Genomic DNA, 13,022 nt, shown 5'->3' with positions numbered 1-13,022 from the left:
TCTGGGTTCTTAAATACAGATTTTGGAGCTCATCAGTATATAAATGATTTTTGAAGCAAAAGTAGTGAATGAGTTTTGTTAGAGAGCATAGAAAGAGCTAGAAAAAAGTATCGTAAAGACTGGACTCAGGTTATATGATGTTGAGCCCTGCCTTAAAAAGAAAAAGATTTATGATCTCTGAAGTCATTTTAAGAAAAACCTATAATTTCAGAACTTTTGTTTTGTATTACCGTAGGCTTGCATTTGCCTTTGCGAGGATCATTCTCCTAGATTGAGAAAATATTTTGCTTTGAAAAATGCAAAGATGGAGCTAAGGTCTTATTCTGGAAGTCCAAGGCAATAAGAAGTGAAGCAGATTTTTTATAATATAAAAAGTTATCCCTGTTGGGGGTAAAAAGATCACTGCAGAGATAAATAGAGTATTGACTAGTTTTCTTCATTAGACTATGGCTGAAGAAAGGAAAATTGAAGTAATAGATTTGAAGGAAGGAAGTCAGGATTAGGGTGGGATGAGGTGAGTGTCCATCTATGCGAATGAAATAGAACTTTGCAACTTTGTGGGGAAAGGTAAGGCCTAAGAAGACAAATAGTGAGAACTTGTGAAGTAGCAAGGTCAAAGAAATAAGAAGCAATAGAGAGGAAGGATTTCCACAATAAACTTCATCCATGAATTTTCCTAAAAACAGTCTTTCCCACTTTAGCATAGTCTCTACGATTTCTGGCAGATACTCCCATTTGATAATTTTACTCAGATTCATGATTTTAAATACAATGTAAACAATGATGACTCAAATTTCTAATTGCAGCTCAAGTCTTTACCCGAAGCTACAGGCTCATATATCTAACTACAAAATCAACACCTCCTCTTGGATGTCTGAGAGGAATTTCAAACCCAAGATTTCCAAACTTAACTCTTGATTCCTCTCTTTTTCTCCCCACCCATCTCTCCCAAAATCTTTCCTTTCCCAAGTCTTTCTTTCTGAAAAATGGCAAGTCCATTTTTCCAAAGAAGTCATCCTTGACTAAACACCTGGGAATCATCTCTGGCTCTAGTTATTCTCTCACTCTCTGTAACCAATGTCTCAGTAAATGTGACTAGTTTGGACTTGAAAATATAAACAGACTTTCCCCAGGGTGGTGAACTAGTCTCTGACACCATGTCTGGTCTGCCTGGCCTACTAGCCCAGCTTGGCCCTTGCCCATTGCCATTGCTACTTTTGCTCCTGTTTAGGCCTAGCTAGCATCTCCTTCCATCTTCCTGTTAACTACAAGTGTGTGTGCATGGAAATCCACAAGGACCTGCTAGTGACAGGAGCATACCTGATAACTGACCAGTCTAGGGGTGCTGGAAGCCTGCACACCCACCTCAAGATCACACATTGTACTGGCAATATTCGGTACTACAAGGTGGATGCGATTGAAGGGAAATTTGCCTTTACCCCTGAAGATTACATGTTGGAAGTATGCTTTGAGAGCACAGGAATAGGGCGAGAATATCTGACCAACTCATGACCCTAGATATGAAGCATGGAGAAAAGGTGAAAATTATGAGATTGCAAAAGGTGAGAAGCTCAAACCCTTAGAAGTAGAGCTGCAACAGTTAGAGGAACTTTCAGAATCCATCATTAATGATTTTGCCTATATGAATAAGCAAGAGGAAGAGATACATGATAACAGTGAGTCAGCAAACACTCAGGTCTTTTACTTCAGCATCCTTAAAATATTCCGCCCCATTGGACTAGACATCTGGCAAGTCTTCTACCTATGTCACTTCCTCAAGGCCAAGAAGTTGATTGAATAATGAGATACACTCCCCGTCCCACCTTGTATTTCAGCTAGTAGAACATCACTGGTACATGCCTAGCCTATGGCACCCAACCAACAGTACCATCAAGGCACGTTGGAGCTTTCTTCCCAGAACTGATTTCTTTCAAAGTGTAGGGGTATGGGGTACCACCTAGACCCAATAAACCAATAAGGGACTTCTTTTTACCTTGGTAGGATTTGGACTTAGGTTTGCAAATATTATTCAGGTCACCTATAACAACAACGATGACAGCAGCAAAATAGGGGTTACTTAGATAATTCCAAACCCAGCATTTGTACTTGTTTCCTCATGTGATCTGTTTGAACCATGTTTTCTTTTCTCCTCCCACTTGTCCACCAGCTTGGGCACCTACTCTAGTCCTTTTACAAAGATTTGAATGACAAAGTTGAATTTGTTTCATTCTGATTCTGTTTAGGTAACTTCCTGTGATATACTTTCATAATTTTCATCTCTTAAAAGGTTAAGGGCATGACAGCTTATAGACATGAACTTTGCTCTGTAGATAATTCTTAAAGAAAATTTCATTTGTTTAGAGAATTAAAATATTTGCACTCAACTGCTCAAACTTTTCATGGTATGTGTGTGTATATATTTAGTTCTGTGCATTTTTGTCACATGTGTAAATTTGTATAACTACCACCACAAGATACAAAACAGTTATATTACATGGAGCCCCTGTGCTACCCTTTATGGCTTAGCCAACTCCCTTTCCTCTCCATCCCCAACCACTACTAACCGATAGTGTGTTCTCTATTTCTATAATATTTTAGTCATTTCAAGAATGTTAAATAAATGGAATCTTATAGTACGTAACATTTTGAAATAGCTTTTTTTTTCACTCAACTTAATTCCTTTGTGAACATCTAAGTTATTGCATGTGTCAATAGTTTGTTTCTTATTATTGCTAAGTAGTATTCCATGGTGTGGATGTACTACAGTTTGGCCATTCATTATTGAGGGACATCTGAATTGTTTTCAGCTTTTGGCCATCATGAGTAAAGCCACTGTAAACAAAACAAACAAAAAAAAGCGCAGAATTTGCCTAGGAAGTAAAGTTCTGCCTTGGGAACTTTTTAGCACCCAATGCGTACATAACTAGTCACAAATATATCAGTAGCTATTAACAATACACCAGTAATTTCCTAACTGATCTCCCATGTCTGTCCTTGCCTACAATGGTAGGCTACTTCTGACATGGCTCCCAGTGGTCCCTACCTCCTGGTATCCATGCCCTTGAGTAACTCCTTGCATTTGAGTGTCAGCTGGAGCTAATGACCTACTTTTAATGAAAAGAAAGATAAAAGTCATGGGATTTTACCTTTGTGAGGAGGTTACAGAGTATAACCTTCCTCTTGATGAGATTTTTCACTCTAGCTCCTCTTGATTCCTTGTTCTGATGGAGAGAGATACTTGGCAAGCAACGGAGGGTGGCCTGAGGCAAGGAACCAAGGAGTTAGTCCAACAGTCTAAGAGAAAATGAATCTTGCTGACAACCACTGAGTAAACTTGAATGCATATTCTACTTCAGTTGAACCCTAAGATGACTAAATCCGTGCCTTAGTCTTTGATTTGTTTTGTTTTTAAAAAGCTTTCTATTTTAAAATATTTACTATACAGGTTTTCTAAATGCTCTGGAATGCAATAGGCAACTTATTGTTCTAAGGCCATAAAAATGTCCAAACTAAGGCATCCAGAGACATATACTTTAATTCAGGGAAGGCTGATGGGTCCGGAACACCTCTGCCAGCTGAGAAAGCATGTGGCTGGCATCCAATGGTGTCTTTTGGTTTCAAACAGCTTCCCCAGTGGCATTTTCTTTCTGCATCTCCAAATGTCTGCACCTCATGTTGGCTTTGAGCTTTCTCCAAAATATTTCCCTTTTTAAAGGGCTCAATAAGCTAGTCAAGGCCCATCTTGAAAGGGCAGAGTCACTTCTCCATCTAATTGAAGGCCACACCCACAATTGGGTGTGCCACATTTCTATGATAGAGCCCATCCAGGATCACATACTGCATTTAATTACCATTGTCTCTTTAGTTGCTCATTTTTAAATTGTGAGAACATATGTACAACATAAACATTCCCATTTCAACCACCCCCAAGCATACCATTCAGTGGGATTAATTACTTTCACAAAGTTGCAGTACCCTTACCCCCCTTCTGTTACTGAAAACTCCCTTCTCCCCAAACACTCATTTTGCATTAAATTTCCCCATTCTCTCCTGCCCACCACCCCTGGCAACTTGTATTCTAATTTCTATCTCTATGAGTTTGCATATCTGCCAATATTTTCCTTGTGTTACCAGGGGACTTAAATTTGACATCATAAATTGTATTAGTTAGGGTTCTCTAGAGAAACAGAATCAACAGGGAACACTTGCAAATATAAAATTTATGAAAGCGTCTCACGTGACCATAGGAACGCAGAGTCCAAAATCCACAGGGCAGGCTGCGAAGCCGATGACTCCAATGGATGGCCTGGATGAACACAGGAGAGGCTCACCAGCCAAAGCAAGAATGCAACCTGTCTCCTCTGAGTCCTCCTTAAAAGGCTTCCCATGATTGCATTTAGCATCACTAATTGCAGAAGACACTCCCCTTTGGCTGATTACAAATGGAATCAGCTGTGGATATAGCTGACGTGATCATGACCTAATCCTATGAAATGTCCTCATTGCAACAGACAGGCCAGCGCTTGCCCAATCAGATGAACAGGTACCACAACTTGGCCAAGTTGACACCTGTCCCTAACCATGACATAAATCTAGAGCAATCTTGTTTGCTTAGATACCAACTTAACTTCAATAGTATGAAAACTATATTCCTATATCCCCACATTTATGTAGTTCTTAGCTCCATGCATATACATTTTGAGTTCAAACTTACTTATTTATTGTTATATTTATGCATCTGCCTTTTAGATCCTGTAGGAAGTAAACAACGAAACTACAAATACAAAATACAATAGCAGTGGCATTTATATTAATCCATTGTTACCCTTACTGGAGATCTTTATTTCTTCATGTGGCTTTGTTCTATATATAGTGTCCCGTCCTTTCAACCTGAAGAACTCTCTTTAGCATCTCTTGTAGGGCTGGTTTAATGTTAACAAACTCCCTCATATTGTGGTTACCAGTGAATGTCTTAATCTCTCCCACATTTTTGAAAGACAGAGATATAAAATTCTTGGTTTGGAATTTTTTGCTTTCAGCACTTGAAATAACATTCCACTGCCTTCTTGTTTCATGGTTTCTGATAAGAAATTGACATTTACATTTAATCTTATTGAGACTCCCTAGTATGTGACATGTTGCTTCTCTTTTGCAGCTTTCAGAATTTTTTCTTTATCTTTTGCATTTAATAGTCCAATTAAAATGTGGAGCATTGTAGATTCATTTGGATTATCCTGTTTGGAGTTCTTTTGAGCATGTGATGTGTATATTCATGTCTTTTGTTAAATTTGGGGAGTTTTCAGTTATTATTTTTTTAATATTCTCTCTGACCCTTCCTCTCTTTCTTCTCCTTCCAGGACTTTGTCAATGTTTATATTGGTTTGCTTAAAAGTTCTTACAAGACCTCAGGCTCTGTTCATCTTTCTTCATTCTTTCTTCTTTCTGTTTCTCAGACTTAATAATTTCAAAGGTCTCATCTTCAAGTTCACTCATTCTTCCTCCTGCCAACTCCAATCTGCTCTTGAACTTCTCTAAGAAATTTTTACTTCTATTACTATGGTCTTCAGTTTCGTTTGGTTTCTTTTCATTATATCCATCTCTCTAGTGATGTTCTTTTTGTGTTCATCTGTCACTTTATTGATTTCTTTAATTCTTTCTCCATTTTTTCCTTTATCACTTTGAGCATATTTAGGACTTTTTCTTTTAATGTCTTTGTCTGGTATGTCCCAGATCTGGTCCTCCTCATTGATGGTTTATAACACTTTAATCTTCGACTTTGATCAGATCATTACTTCCTGTCTCTCAGTATGCTTTACAATCATTTGTTAAAACCAGGATTTTTTGATATTTTAATGTGCTATCACTGAAAATCAAACTCCTAGGTGTCTGTTCCTTAAGCTTATGTCCAGTTAGTATTATGACAGTGCTTTCCTTGAATGCCATGAGCTAACCAAAAAAAAAGGAAAAAAGAAAATACCTTCAAATCCTTATAGATTGACCTGTGTGAGTGTTCTCCTTCAAAGCTTATTCGTTCAATAAGTTTAGAGAATAACTTGAGGCCAAAGTGTAAGGGCTTCTTAGTCCTTTCTGTGCATAGATCTTCTCTTAGGCATATGCACATGTGGCTCTAGAAACTTCTCCACTTGTAGATAGAAATGTTCCTTCTTACCTCGGAAACAGTTTCGTTATGGTCCTGGGCAATACACTTTGTGTCCTACAGCCAGCAGTCCCTTACCCCAGGCAGCCACAACTTGACTTCTCACCCAGAGCCGGGCACATTCTGGGCTGATGAACTCTCACTAGATAAATTGGTTCAGTTGTGCATGCTCCCAGTATGCACAAAGGTCACTCTGCTCTCTCCAGGACCATAAGCAGGGATCTGTCACTGTAGTGAGGAGTCAGAGAGGGGCTAGCCAGCATATCATGAAATCCTACCACTTTTAAGATGTCCTTTTCTTCATTCAGCAATGCCTTGTTACTGCAATTCTCTTGCTATTTTTTAGAGCCTTGAAAAAGATGTTGTTACCAGTTCTTGATTCTTATTCAAAGCTTCTGTGGGGGGTGGGACCTGAATCTTCTCATCTTGACATCTTGATCAGAGTCCCTGATGTTGATTGCAGCTTTGTGAGAGAGAGATTTCAGCTTTGACCCGGAAAACCCATACAAAAATGAGGTAAAAAAATGAGTTCTAAGTCACTACATTTAGGGGTTATTTATAATGCAGAATAAGTAACTAGTAAACCTCTCTAAAGTCTATTTTCAACAGAGCAGATAGACTTCAATAGATCTGCTATACAAGTCAGATCATAGGGACATTCATTCATTGCTGGTGGGAATGTAAAATGGTGCAGGCACTGGGGAAGAACGCTTGGTGGTTCTTCAGAAAGCTAAGTATAGAACTACCATATGACCTGGCAATTCCACTAATAGGTATATACCTAAAAGTATTGAAAAGAGGGACTTCAACAGATATTTGCACTCTGATGTTCATAGCAGCATTATTCACAACTGCCAAAAGGTGAATCAACTCAAGTGTCCGTCAATCAAAGAATGGCTAAATAAAGTCTAGTATATACAGACATTGTAGTATATGCATACATACAATGGAACATTATTCAGCCATAGAGAAGGAATGAAGTCCAAACACATGCAACAACATAGATAAACTTTGGTGAACCCGGTGTATAATGCTGAATACATTTGGGCCTTGCGTCAGAAATCTAATTACACTTCCTGAACCTGTTCCCCAAACCACTGATGGTGACTTAGCCTTGTTTAGCCAAGTGGAATGAGAATTATTTAGCAAGTTTCTTTAGAACTGCCCTTAATCCATAGAAACAGATAGGAAGTAACACTCAGGTTCTTCTTTGGCTGTCATTCTTTCATCTTTCTACTTTCTCAATTGCTTCTGAACAATACAGTCACTGTCACAGAGCTAAAATATTGCGTAATCCCTAGAGGTGGCCCCTCCTGGCCTGTTTCATTATTTATTTTGAGTATCTGTAGGTGTATCTCTATTTAAAAAGTGAATATATAACTCACATTTTTGCAAATAAAACACAGTTTTATTTTTAAAAATTATAAAAATGTTGAGTGAAATAAGCCAGACACAAAAGAACAAATAATGTATGATATCACTATTAGAATAAGCAAACTCATAGACTCAGGAGCTAGAATATAGATTATCAGGGAATGGGGTGGCGATAGGGAATGGGAAGTTAAGGCTTAAGATGTGCAGGTTCTTATTTGGAATGATGGAAATGTTTAGGTAATGGTAACAGTTATGGTAGCATAACATTTGAAATGTAATTAGCAGCACTGAAATATATATCTGAATATGATTAAAAGAGGAAATGTTAGACTATATAATATGGTAAAAAATGCAAATTTAAAAAAAATCCATGGAACTACACTACACTAATAGTGTACCATAAGTTATGGGCATTAGTTAATAGTAAAATTATAAATGTGCTATCAATTGTAATAAATGTTCCTAACCAATGCAGAGTGTTAGTGGTGGGGTGGTTTGTGGGAATCTTGTATTTTATGCATGACTGCTCTTTAAACCTACAACTTCTCTAATAAAGAAAAAAAAATCTGAGTCAGATCAGGTACTCCTCCACTTAAAATCATGCAATGGCTTGAATCTCACTAAAAGTAAAAGCAAAGTCCTGTAATAGGCAACATGGTCCTGCCTGATGAGGCATGAATTCATCTCCAGTGATTTTTTTCTCTCATGCTCTCACTTCACTCTGGCCTTTAGGCTGTTCTTTGAACATGCAAGCATGTTCCATCTTCAGTGTATTTGCACTTGCTGAGAACAACTTTAGTCCAGATATTCACATGCTTTGCTCCTGAACTCTTTTTAATCTCTGCTCAAATGTCTCCTCAGAGAGTTTCCCTTCTCACCCTACAAATTATCAAAAATTCTCATCCTTTGAACTTCCTTAATTTTTTCTCTTTTATAATATCTGACCACACCTTTAATTCGTATGCTTGTATCTCCCCCTACAAAAATATAAGCTCAAAAAAAAAGAAAAGACTGCATCTGATTTGTTTACTGCGATATCTCTAGCATTAGAACAGAACTTAATTCATAGTGAGTACTCAATAAGTATTTTTTTTAAATAAATCAGTGCACTTCTAATTCTTTAGCAGTGGAATTGACACATTTGAAAATTGTAAAAATTTAATGGAAGAGGAAGGAGGATGGGACAGAGGTCGCTCAGGAGCTATTTAGCAAACATCACATAATACCTATAGAAATCTGAATCCATAATAACATTATACCATTTGTTAGGATATGGAGCAAAGTTATAATTTAATGCTATTATAAGCTAGTCATTTTTCACATAAAGAAAAAAAATCTGTTCCATAATCACAGACTGTACCCTAACCTCGCCTAATCATCTCACAAATGCCTGCGATTAGTCACAATGGGTAATGCAAAAAGGAGTGCCAGTGGCTCAGGCAGCACAATCCATCACTAACACAGGGGAAATAACTCAAATTTCATGTCCTACTAATAGTGGGTCAGTAGCACCAATTCTGCATTTGAAGGGCAATCCAAACAAAATTCTCTGAAATGCACCAAAATTTTGATAACTCCTCTATGCTGAAAACTAACATTATCTAGCAAAACAACAGAGTTAACATTGAAAGAATTTGTAGCAACTGAGAAAGAAACTTAATTAAAAGCATAAAAGCACATCATGCAAGGCAATCTTATTTGTTGTTTACATAGAAATTTTAAATATATGGCTACTTAAGAAGACAGCATTGTATCTACATGTCAGAAAAGCTTATTCATTTTTTACAGAGCTTAACAATTCAATTCACACTATCTTTCAATACCAATACCATATATTGAAAATGGGTTGATGTATAAGATATATATCTCTGTGTGAAACTCCCATTGCACCAATTCTATGATGTAATGTTTAAGATGGGAAGGCATATATAAAAGAATATAAAGAACCTCTAAAAATAATCAGGAAAACAAATAGTTAAGTGATTTAGGTTATCTAAAGACATTACAGAAGGTAGAAAGGGATTTTTTTCAACCTTCTGGAACAAGAAAAAATGATGAGATAGGCCAACTATTGAAGGAATATAATGTTAACCAGTGATAGAACAACTGAAATATTTCTGTTTGGTCTCCTTCAAAATGGAAAATTCCAATTTAAAAGAAGGAAGTGTAGCCCAAGAGAGTTCAGAAGATAGTAAAAAGGGCATGTAGCCACCTTAAGTGAATTTAAGTCTCTAAAACCAAGCAAATTTACATCCTTAGAAACTGAAGGAATGTGTAGATGGAATCTCAGCACCACTATGTGGTATGAAGGATGGGATGGAGGCCAGAAAAATTGAAGGTAGATCTATGTTGCTCTGTTTTTAAGAAAATGGGAAATATATAGTGTTTTTTTTTAAGGGACAAAATACATCACAGCAAAATTCTAAAACAGCTTTTTAAAATATATACATTTTCAATCTCTAGAAAATAATATGGGGGAGTGGTTATGCAACAATAAGGGTTCACAACTAAGAATCTAAATGGAACTAATTTACATTGTGGTTACTGTTTTGCTTTTGGTTAGTAGTTATCTGTCTTCAAATGGAGCAGGTTTAGTAGAGAGAGCTCCCAGAGCTTTAAAGACAGGAAGCCAGTTAAGGATTCGAATCCTGGCTCTGCCAGCCACTTCCTCAATGAACTTGGGGAAGATATTTCGCTCTTGGAGTCTATCATGAAGATCTCGTGGACTTATCAATTGAAAGCATCTTGCACAGTTCCCAGCACAAGGTCTACAATATTATGTCTTAGTGGAAATCCTCCATTTCTCTGACTCTATATTCTCATGGAGAGATTATGCATCTACAGCAACATTGCTGCCCACTCTTTCTGCTCCTCTTATTTACATTTGTGAACATGGGAGAAGGAAGTGGGCCTGTCTAGCTCAGACCCTTTTCTCATCTCTTTTGGAGCCATCCTATTTGAAAGATACTTTTCTGAAAAGAAAGATACTGCTTTTCTGAAAGGCAGACATTTTATTAGTGTGGGTTTGGTTCGTGCCAAGGGGAGGCCTACCGTTGTCTCATATGGCCTCTGCTGGGGTGGGTACAGTTGTCGAATGTAAAAGAATGTTAGAAAGCCCACAAAGTCACAGATAAAACACATTCTTTAATTCAGTTTTGTTTGTTTGTTTAATTAGAGCAGTTGAAGATTTACAGAAAAGTCGTGCAGAAAATGCAGAGTTCTCATATATATCCCCTACATTTTCCATATTAACATTTTCCATTACTTTGGTAACTGATACAATAGATGAACCAATGTTATTACAATTATATTATTGACTATAGTCCATATTTACATTGGGGTTCATTCTGTGTTGTACAGTTTTCTTTCAGTTTGGTAATGCTGCCAGAATGCAATGTATAAGAAATGGGCTGGATTTTAATAATAGAAATGGATTACCTTACAAATTCACAAGTCTAAGGTTGTGGAAATGCCCCAATTAAGGTAACAGGATAAGTTACCAGTGAGCTTGGGCTCCTCTGTCAGATAGCAAGGCACATGGTGACGTCTGTTATTCCTTCTCCGCCAGATTTTGGTTCTCCAGCTTCTGACTTCAGGGACTTGCTCTCAGCTTCTCTGGGGCTTTTTCTGTGAGTTTCTCTTAATTTCATCTCTTAGTTCCTGCATGGGCTTTATCCTCTTATAAAGAATTAAGATCCACCTAGAATGAGGTGAGTCATTGATTAGATTGAAATAATCTAATCAAAAGGTCCTACCTGCATTAGGTTTATACCCATGAAAATGAATTAAATTAAGTTTCCATTGTTAAAATCCAGTCCATTTCTTTTATGTTCTAGTTTGCTAGCTGCCGGAATGCAACACACCAGAGATGGATTGGCTTTTAATAAAAGGGGATTTATTTCGTTGGTTCTTCAGAGGAAAGGCAGCTAACTTTCCACTGAGGTTCTTTCTTACATGGAAGGCACAAGATGGTCTCTGCTGGTCTTCTCTCCAGGCCCCTGGGTTCCAACAACTTTCCCCGGGGTGACTTCTTTCTGCATCTCCAAAGGCCTGGGCTGAGTTGCAAGTGCTGAGATGAGGAATGCCGAACTGCTAGGCTGTGCTACCTTGCGTTCTCTCATTTAAGCACCAGCCAATTAAGTCAAATGTCACTCATTGCAGCAGACACGCCTCCTAGCTGACTGCAGATGTAATTAGCAACAGATGAGGTTCACGTACCATTGGCTTAAGTCCGCAGCAACAAGACTAGGTATGCTCACCTGGCCAAGTTGACAACTGACTCTAACTAACACATTGTACATTGCATTCTGGCAGCATTACCAAACTGAAAGAGAATTGTACAACACAGAGTGAACCCCAATGTAAACTATCAATTGTAGTCAATAACATAATTGTTGAAATATAATTTTAATATTTTTCTGGGGTTCATAAAGCCTCAAATTACCACAAGTTCTATGTTGTTTTCTTTTGTTTTTGTTTTCATTTTTTAAAAAAATCTTTATTAATAAAAGATACGAACACATGAACATTCTTAACATGCAAACATTCCCATACATGGCATACAATTAATGGCTCACAATATTGTCACATAGTTGTGTATTCATTGCCATGATCACATTTTTGAACATTTGCATCATTCCAGAAAAAGAAGTAAAAATAAAAAATTCATGCACACCATATTCCTCACACCTTCCTCTCATTGACCACTAATACTTCCATTTACCCAATTTGTTTTAACTTTTGTTCCCCCTATTATTTGTTTATTTTTATCCATATTTGTTACTCATCTGTCCATACCCTAGTTAAAGGAGCATCAGACACAAGGTTTTCACAATCACACAGTCACCTTGTAAAAGCTATGTCATTACAAAATGATCTTTTTTCTCAGTCATTGTACCCTTAGGCCGCTTCCATTCACTGTGGATCATGAACACTGTCACCAGAAACACCAGTGTGCAAATGTCCTCACACTCAGTTCCTCCAGGTATATACTGAGCAACCAGGTTTCAGGATCATATGGCAATTCCCACCCCCACCCCCACCCAGCCTCCTGTGAAACAATCACACTTTCCTCCAAGGGGCTAGACTTCTAATTTTCTTACCGACAATAAATAAGTTCTTCTCTCTCTCCACATTCTTTCTGGCACTCGTTCCTCTTTGTTCATTTTTAAACAGTTTTATTCACATATCATGCAATCCAGCCTAATTATATAGATGTGCCTTTGCTACCATACTGTATCTGAAGACATTTCCTTTCTTCCACACAGAATCCATACCCCTTTCCCAATCCTCCAGTCTGTTGACATTCAGTTTTAACAAATGCCTTTGTTATATTAAGTGGAAGCAGTTACTGATGACACTGACCTTAGTTTATTTGATTGTATTTCTTCCATAAACTATTTTCAACACCTTGTAATACTGACATTCATTTGCAAAAACATTTTTTAATTTGTATATTTAATCATCATCATTGTATACTCTAGGCTTTCCT

The 13,022-nt window shown here is 37.4% G+C and overlaps 1 pseudogene; it reads left to right on the top strand.

The window, feature by feature from the left end:
• The first annotated feature begins 1,157 nt into the window (after positions 1-1,157).
• LOC143663507 (transmembrane emp24 domain-containing protein 10 pseudogene) lies at positions 1,158-1,801 on the top strand (annotated as a pseudogene).
• Positions 1,802-13,022: the final 11,221 nt, after the last annotated feature.

This window comes from Tamandua tetradactyla, chromosome 19 (assembly GCF_023851605.1).
Source record: "Tamandua tetradactyla isolate mTamTet1 chromosome 19, mTamTet1.pri, whole genome shotgun sequence".
In the NCBI taxonomy this organism is placed as follows: Eukaryota; Metazoa; Chordata; class Mammalia; order Pilosa; family Myrmecophagidae; genus Tamandua; species Tamandua tetradactyla.
The sequence above is the reverse complement of the archived record's forward strand: the minus strand, read 5'-3'. Positions and strand labels throughout refer to the sequence as shown.